Raw genomic sequence first — 9,270 nt, 5'->3', positions numbered from 1 at the left:
TGTTTGTAGAAGTGCCGGGTGAAGCAGAAATTTCTACAGGGCACCAGACTTTTTCATATGTAGGCAAACACTACAAGTCCCTTTGGAGTATATCTTTCTCCTCACAGGAGTCAGCAGACCAGCTGTTTGCAAATGTGCAGAGGGTAGGCACTCACAGTCCTAGGCTGGGGTCATAGTCAACAACAGCTGACCAGGAAGGATGCTGGCTCATACATCCTCCCCCAGGGAAGCTCCTGGTCCTGAGGAAGGGTGTGACAGAACCCTGCGTGCTTCACAAGGCTTTCCCCACCCTGAGACTCCTTGACAGGCAGTGTTCTGGAAAAGGGTAGAGCAGCATACCCTTGTCCCAAGGGCAGAGCCCAACCTCTTGTCCCAAATGTGGCAACATGGACAGGATGGTCTTCCCCCAAGATCAAAGCAGGAAAAGACACCAAAGGCTCTGAAAAGGAACTTGGGAGGGAAAGAGAAAGAAGGTGTTTTGTTTGTTTTTGGAAGGGCGGGGGATGATGATCCGGACTTGATAAGGAAGCTGAGGGTGGTGGAGAAGCCTGGGCCCCCTGGACCTGGGGCTGAGACCAGAACCTTCCAAGACCCTCCCATTCCAGAGGAAGGTGGAGCTCTGGGCACTCCTGTCTTGGCAAGGTGTGAGGTTTTGCAGGCCGGTGACAAAGCTTGTGAATGTGACCTCAGAGAGGTAACACGTAGAGCCCAGCGTGGGACTTCATGAGTTCAGTTCTGGGCATAGAGTTTAAGGTGACATCCAAGCCAAATGTCCAGTGCTTGAATAAACAAGCCTTGAAAGTATGAGGGTTCAAAACTGAAGATAGGGAGTTTTTTTAATTATGGTAACATACATATAACATAAAATTTACCATTTTAAGTCAGACAGGGTGGCAGGTAGTTTCAACTACTCAGGAGGCTAAGGTGGGAGGATTGCTTAAGCCCAGGAGTTTGAGACCAGCCTGGGCAATATAGTGAGATTCCAGAGACCCTGTCTCAAAAAAAATACCATTTTAACCATTTTAAGTATATAGCTCAGTAGTGTTAAGTACATTCACATTATTGTGCAACCCTCACTACCATCCACCTCCAGAACTCTTCACCTTGGAAAACCAAAACTCTGTCTGTACTCATTAAGCAATAACTCCCCATTCCCCCCTCTCTCCAGCCCCAGTAACTTCTCTTCTACCTTCTACTTTATTCTCTATGAACTTGCCTATTCCAGGTACCTTGTATAAGTGGAATCATACAATATTTGTCCTTTTGTGTCTGACTTGCTTCAGTTAGTATAATGTCTTCAAGGGTCATCCATGTTGTACCATGTGTCAGAACTTCATTGCTTTTTCAGGCTGGGTGCGATGGCTCACACCTGTAATCCCAGCACTTTGGGAGGCCGAGGCGGGAGGATCACCTGAGGTCAAGAGTTAGATACCATCCGGCCAACATGGTGAAACCCTGTCTCTACTAAAAATACAAAAATTAGCCAGGCATGGTGGTGGGCACCTGTAGTCCCAGCTGAGGCAGGTGAATTGCTTGAACCCAGAAGGCAGAGGTTGCAGTGAGCCAAGATGGTGCCATTGCACTCCAGCCTGGGCAACAGAGCAAAAACTCCATCTCAAAAAATAAATAAATAAATAAATAAATAACCTTTATTGCTTTTTAAGGATAAATAATATTCCATTGCATGCATACACACCTTTTGTTTATCCATTCATCTGTTAATGGACATTTGGGTTGTTTCCACCTTCTGGCTATTATGAATAATGCTTCTATGAACATGGGTGCACAAATGTTTATTCAAGTCCCTGCTGTCAATTACTTGGGATATATACCCAGAAGTGGAATTGCCAGATCCTATGGTAATTCTGTGCTTAATTTTGGGTGAATCGCCAGACTGTTTTTCATACATGCTGCACCATTTTACATTCCCACCAGCAATGCACAAGAATTCCAAATTCTCCACATCTGTACAACACTTGTTTTGAGTTTACTTAAAAGAATGGCCATCTTAAGGATTGTGAAGTGGTATCTCATCATGGTTTTTATTTGCATTTCCCTAGTGATTAGTGATGTTTTGTATTGTTTCGTGTGCTTACTGGCCATTCGTATAAAAGATATGGATTTTTTTGAGTTATCAGCAGATAGATGCCAATTAAAGTCATGGGTGGCACCCATGGCTGCTTTCCCACCCACTTATTATCTTCTCTTTCTTTCTTATTAACACCACGACCCCTGGTTTTGTTTTGGTCTGCACTGTGCCCAGCTAAATAACTCATTTCCTATGACACTGTAGTACCTAGGGCAGGCCACAGGACCTGGTTGTGAAACAGGGGTGGAAGGCACTGGGAGGCCTCCTGAGATAGCCTTTATAAAATGTAACAGACTCAGTCAACACCCTCCCTTTGCCTCCTGCCCTTTTCCCTTTTCCTTCTTCATGCCTGGAATGTAGATGTGATGCCTGAGGATGTGGCAGCCATCTTGCACCATAGGGAAAATAGCCACACATTAAAGATGGCAAAGCAGAATACAGAAGGGGCCTAATGAGCCTGGTCTTGGCCAGCCCCAGACTCCCTGCTTCATTAGAAATTAACCCCCTGCTTGTGCTGGCCACTATTTGCTGGGTTTCTGTTACATGCAGCTAAACACAATCCTAACTGGTTTATCCTAGAAGTGGATCTGCTCAGAATAAGTGTATGGAGTGGAAGGAGAAAATAAGATGAGAGTTCCCTGGGAAATGCTGAGAGATAATAGAAGGCAGAAAAGGGCCAGGCGCAGTGGCTCATACCTGTAATCCCAGCACTTGGGGAGGCTGAGGTGGGTGGATCACCTGAGGTCAGGAGTTCAAGGCCAGCCTGGCCAATATGGTGAAACCCTGTCTGTACTGAAAATACCAAAAAAAAAAAAAAAAAATTAGCTGGGCATGGTGGTGGATGCCTGTAATCCCAGCTACTCAGGAGGCTGAGGCAGGAGAATTGCTTGAACCCAGGAGGCAGAGGTTGCGGTGAGCTGAGATCGTGCCATTGCACTCCAGCCTGGATAACAAGAGCAAAACTCCCATCTCCAAAAAAAAAGGAAGAAGAAGGCAGAAAAGGAGTCATTCACAGCAGCGGCTGACTATGAGTGACTACAATTAATGTAGAAAACATGACGCTATAAAAGCAAATAAATGAAGGACACAGAGTATTCCAGGAGAGAGTGTCAACGTGCTGGAAGATACAGAGACAGCCAGTAAGGGAGGCTCTGAAAAGAATGAATTCAACAAAAAAAGACCACTGGTCTCAGAGGAGTGTCAGGGAATAGCTGTACTGCCTAGGGTTGAGGAGTGAATGGGAGTGAGGAAAAAGGGAAAAGAGTTTAAGGAAGAGGAAGGGCAGGTGCTAACAAGGAGCGTGCAGCATGTGCAGTCAAAGGTGGTGTTTTTTTAAATGAGAAGCCCATGACATGCTGATGGATAGAATCCAGAAGAGAGGCAGAGGCTGACAATTTAGAAGACAACACAGAACTGTCTCCTTCCATAATAATAGAATCCCCTGGCTTTTAAGTGGGCATTTAGTTAACCAACTAGAGTTTACATTTCCCAGTCTGCCATACAGCTGGGTTGCTCTTGTGATTTATTTTGAGCCAATGATATCTCAGCAAAAGTTAGGTGTGAAATTTCAAAGCTATTTCCTTGAAGACATCTGCTATGGACACATCCTCTCCCTTCCTGTTGGCTGGGAAATTGCAGCAACTACTTTTGACCTTCAGATTTTAAACAGACAAATTGTACGGTATGAAAATAATACCTTTTTCATTGAGATGAGGTTTCACTATGTTGCACAGGCTGATCTCCAACTCCTAGCCTCAAATGATCCTCCTACTTTGGCCTCCCAAAGTGAAAATAATATCTACATAAAAAATAATTAAAATGAAATGTTGATTCTTCATTTATAACAACAATAAGGAAAGAAAAGAGTGGTTGTCATTTTTCAAGACGTTTTGTAAAATAAAAAGCTGGGAAATTTATATGAATCCCCAATTTTTTCCAAAATTTTCAGGGCTGAGAAATTGACAGGTCTGAGAACCATTGTATTAATTATCTATAGCTGTGTAACAAATTATTCCCAAATTTTGCAGTTGAAAATAATGAACATTTATTTTCTCACAATTCCTGTGAGTCAAGAATCTGAACTGGTGTAGCTGGGTCCTTAGGCTCAGGGTCTCTGATGAGGCTGCAGTCAGCTGGGATGTGGTCTCATCTGAAGGCTCATCTGAGGGAGGAGGGCTCACTTCCAAGCCCTTCATGTGGTTGTTGGCAGAATTCAGTTATTTACAGGCTATTGAACCAAAGAACTCAGCTTCTTGCCTCACGAGTTTCTCCGCAGGGCAGCTCACAACACAGTAACCAGCTTCCAGCAGAGTGAGCAAGTCAAAGAGCAGGACAGGGCATGCAAGATGGAAGCCGGGGTCTTTTTTAGAGGCTGCCTACAGAGCCTCCTGCTGCCTGCCTCCTCCTCCCAGATGCAGGAGGGCCAGGTTTGGCAGGGTGGTGAGCCTTCTCCAGTGTGACAGGAGAAAAGGAGGGGCTAGGAGCCACCATGCCTCTTTGTATAGGTGAGTTGATGGGAAGCTGAGGGATGGTGGATTGGTGGCTTCCATTTTCACCCCAAATTAGGGCAGCCACCCAGGATTGAGGGCAGGCAGTTGGGGAAGGGGGTGGTAGGAGAATTGAGAGGAATGGGGAGCTTTCAAATAGCTAGGGTAGAGAACAGGAGACAGATGAGGGAGAGAAAGCCATGGAAAGTGATGTTGTAGCTTGGACCCAAACCCGGAGAATTTTTAAACTCTGCATAAGCTGTACTTCAAGGATCCAGCAGTTTATGTCCATATGAGTTGATGCCTAAATTCACCCCAGAGTCAGATTTGCCCTTTTCTAGGAAAACCATCTTGAGTGAAGCAAATGCCCACATTATCCCTGAAGGTAACTGCGAAGCCTCCAGGAATCTGAATGCAGATGTTCCAGGCAGACATGAGTGCTGCCTGATCCGAGGGTGGTGGAGGGAAGGGAATGCACTGCGCTCCTGACATCCCCCGTGCACGGCTGATACCCCAGAGCGCTGATAGCAGCTGAGGCTCTGTGGAGAGCAGCCTGCAAGGCCCAGGGTGGGGATGTCGCTGAGGGTGGGGCTGCTGTCGCTGAGGATGGGGCTACTGTCCCTCCCCCTCTCCACAACTGGATGAATCCCACTGTCAAGTGTCCTAGGCACAGACAGACCAAGGCACAGAAATGAGAGGATCTGAGTCCCGGGCTGCAGGAAAAAGGAATTTCCTCTTCTCTTTGGGCCTGGGGACAAAGTAAAGGCTATCCCAAAGGTGAATGGAAGTCCTCATCCTCTATCCTGAATATAGAGAGGCAGGTAGAGCCCTCTCTCTGGGGGAGAGATGATGGCAGCTACAACTCTGCAGGGGGTCCCCATCTCCCCAACGATGATCCTATGGCCCTAGTAGCCACCACCCTGGGAGGTGGACTGCACCTCACTGCCCTGTGCTTGTCCAAGCCTCCAGGACGGTCCTGCTAAAAATTTCAGCCTGATCTCAGCTGCATTACAGGCCCTTGGAGAAAAGCCTCCTCATCCCCTTGCCCAGAATACCAGAAGGGACAGCAGTGTCCCTCTTCAAGCCCAGGGCAGCCACGTGCTGACACTATGCAGAGGCCAGAGCCCAGAGCCCAGGACCACACACGACCAGTTCTTGTAAGACAGCAGGCTGAGCGAGGCCTGGGGAGTTGAGGCATGCTGCAGCAAGGGGTGGGACGGGGAGCGTTGGAGGTGAGGGTCCTGCATGGGCAGGTGGCATGTGAAGTGAATTGAAATGGGAGCTTATATTAGCAGGTGGCTGCTGAGGGTCACATGTACTGGTCAAGTAATTGCAAGCTGGTCAGGCACTGGGGTGGGCGATGGGGGGGCAGTCAAGACTGAGGCCATTTATGCCTGCAGTTTTGTGTAGCTGGGACACCCCACTGGCATCTCCTAGCCCAGCTCCTTTCGGACAGCTCTGCAGTCAGACCTCAGACAAGCTGCCAGTGCGGGCTAGCGGGAGACCTGGCCACCTGAGAGGCTGCGCGGCTTCCCTTTCTCCACCAGGGCCTTCGCTCCTGGAGCAAGAAGCCGGCATAAGTGGGACCTCGAGGTCCAAAGCGATCTCAACACCAAAGAATTCAGCACTGTTTTGAATAGCCTGAATCAGCTTCCAAATCAATGCAAAATCCACTCACCTAGGGCCCTCGTCTTAGCTTAGCCCTTGTCACCCCCAGCCCGGGACCCTGAGGCGACAGCAGCTCACCTTAGAGACACCAACATTCTTTTCTGGTCCCTAATGCGCTGTGGACAGGGAAACAACCCAGCCTCGCTGACCTCAGCCATATTCCTGAGCCAAAAAAGGGAAATGAGCCAAAAGGAAGAGAGCGGGAGAGACCACATTTTAAGGAGAAAGATATTTACAGATAGGTTCCCTCTCCTGCCTTCAACCCCTGAGCTACAAAGCCTTGAAACGTTGCAATTTGCAATCAAATGTCAGACACAAAACCTTCTGGCTGGAGATGCAGCCGTGCCAGCTTCCTGAATTCTCTCCTCAAAGTCGGCTGCGTGGGGATTTAAACTCGTTTAAACTGGTGGGCCTGGGACGGGCTGTATCCACCAAAAACCAGGAAGGGGAGCCGGCGCGGGGCGTGCACAGCTGTAGGAGGGCTCCGTGAGTGCGAATCCAGGCCCTGAGTTCTCACGCCCACCTGGGGCGGTGGTCCAGCCGCCAGGAACCCGCTTCCCAGCCGCTCCCCCTCACGCAGGAAGCCGGGACTCTGGGCCCAGCTCTCCCGGACCACGGCCACGTCCTGGCTCCAGCTACGGAGGCAGAAAGAAGCCACAGAAACCTAAAGGACAGGAGGGGAAACTGAGCTTTCCGCGTGGGTGCGGCTGCCCTTGACACCCGCTTGTGGGCTCCGGAGGGGGAGGCAGGGCGGCCCCGCTCTAAGGGTGGAAGCGTGAACATCAGAGCAGAGAGAGCGGGAGGGGCCGTCCGGAGAGATGCCCCGCTGGCCGGACTATGGCCCCCGGGAAAGACGCCGGTCCCGTGAGCACCGCCCCTTCTGTTGTCTCCAGACGCCCCCCTGGGATCACTGCGCGCCGCCGCAGCTTCCCCACTCCCCGTCCCAGAGCCACACCCTGGGGTGCGGCCGACACAAGATACCGCAAGGCCGGAGCCCCTCTGCGACCCCTGCTTCCGAAGGCCGGGCCCCGGGAGCCTGCAGCCTCTTCCGCACCCGGCTCGGCCGGCGGGTCTGGGGCTCCCGGCACAGGTGGAGGTGGTGGCAGGTAGGAGGCGCTGCGGGGACACTGCTGTCCCTGCCCTCCAGACGGCGCCCCGGGACGGCTGTGCCCCCAGGGCCTAGAAAAGTGCCTAAAGCCCAAGGGCCACTCTCTGAGGGAGAGGGGACCGATCTGAGTGAGATCAGGGAGCGGGCAGAGGGGCTTGGAGGGGACCAGCCCAGAGCACCCCCACAGGGTGTCCCTTGGGTCCTGCCCTAGACTGCGCTGGATGGATTCTGCACACCCCACATTCCAGCCTCCCAGGACCATTGACGCCCTGTGTTTGCAGGCATGGCGCGCCCCGCAGAGCGAGAAATGTAAGGAAGGGCACAGGGCCGGGACGCGTGACCGCCTCTTACTGCGCTTCCTCTGGACTCTCGGGGGCTTCGCCGCGTCTGTGCTCATTCAGGCTGGGAAGGCGCTGCCCCCGTGTGGCCGCTGCCCGTCTCCGCAAGGCTGTCGTGTGAGGCGCTCCTCTGCTGTGACCAGCGCCGTTTGTGTGATTCCGCTCCCCCGCTCACACCCACCTGTTTCAGCAGTTTTGAATAGCCAGAACCAACTTCCTAATCAATGCACCTGGGGTGGATACGGCGCGGGGGTGGGGGTCACAATAACACCACAAAGTAGCATTTTTCTGGTTCGGCTCCACCTGGAGAACTGTGGGTTCTGCGAACCCCCGAAAAGTCCAACCAGTTACCAAGTAGTTCAGAAGTTCCAGGAGTCTGGGCCACTGTGGCGGTCGCCATCTTCTCCCGCTGAGGGGCTGAGGTGCCGATTGCTGTCCCTCTCTTCCCAGTGCTCTCAGTGCTGAGCTCCAGCATGCCGCTGTGGAAGGCCCTGCCACAAAGCCTGGCTGCTCCACGCTCCCTGGCTCGGCCGTCCTCAAATCCCCCTTCCCCTCTGACAGCCAGTGGTTTCTTTACATCAGCTAGGTGCCCCCAAGGTTAGACTTTCCAATGAAGACCCCGCTCCATTTACACGGTGGTTTTGTTTTACATTTTTAAGCAACAAGTTCTCTCAGATATTATTATTAACAGAGAAAGCATCATTTGGGTATAAAAGAAGAAGGCCGAGAATGAGGACGTCTAGACCCCAGCTCCGGTGTTCTCCAACCAGCGCTGTGCTCCTGGGGGTCTCTGGTGGCTCTGTTTAACACGGGGTCACCTGTTGAAATAGATGCCTGTGGTGTTCATGACAGGGGATATGAGGATCTTTTAGTGCGGAAGAAAGTTTAGTGGAAAGGAGATGGTGGAGCAGTGAATGAGAGAGTGACCCTGTGGTATGTGGTCCCAGCCCCACTCAGCCCAAGAACTGAGCCTGGTAATACCTCAGGAGCAGCGGCTGTGGGGTGACCAGCTTGCAGGACAAGGCATGGGCCCTGAGGAGAGGGCACAACAGGTGCAGACGATTGCTAACCCAGACCCGCAGAAGATGTAATGGGCTTGTTCCCAAACACACACGCAAACTCCTGGGGACTTTGAGAAATGCCTGTGGCATTTGGAATGGTGAAGGAGGACACCAATGTCCTGTCGTTATGAAGGACCCCAAAGCTGGGGGAATTAAGCCAAAATATGGACCCACAGATTGGCTGCTGCTGGTGATATTCACAGGAGGTCCTGGGGATTCTGTCTGGGATCACTGGAGTCCCGATGCCATGTCTACCTACATCATGCACGTGTGACACCCTTGGAGTAGAACCAGTGTATTCACAGGGTAACCCTGGCAGTGGCATCTGTAGAGAATTCTGGAGCTTGCAGCTGGGAGGGACCCTCACTACTCCCTGCTGGCTCTGGAGACCCCTGAGGGCAGTGAGGGGGCAACAACTGAGAGGCCCTCCTGGGCTGCTCTGAGCTCCTGGGCAGGTCTAGAGAGGTGGCTGGATGTTCCAGAGGGAGGAAAAGGCAAGTGGCTTTGCCCAAGCTGGCTG

This window comes from Pongo abelii, chromosome 12, assembly GCF_028885655.2.
Source record: "Pongo abelii isolate AG06213 chromosome 12, NHGRI_mPonAbe1-v2.0_pri, whole genome shotgun sequence".
Taxonomy (NCBI): Eukaryota; Metazoa; Chordata; class Mammalia; order Primates; family Hominidae; genus Pongo; species Pongo abelii.
The sequence above is the reverse complement of the archived record's forward strand: the minus strand, read 5'-3'. Positions refer to the sequence as shown.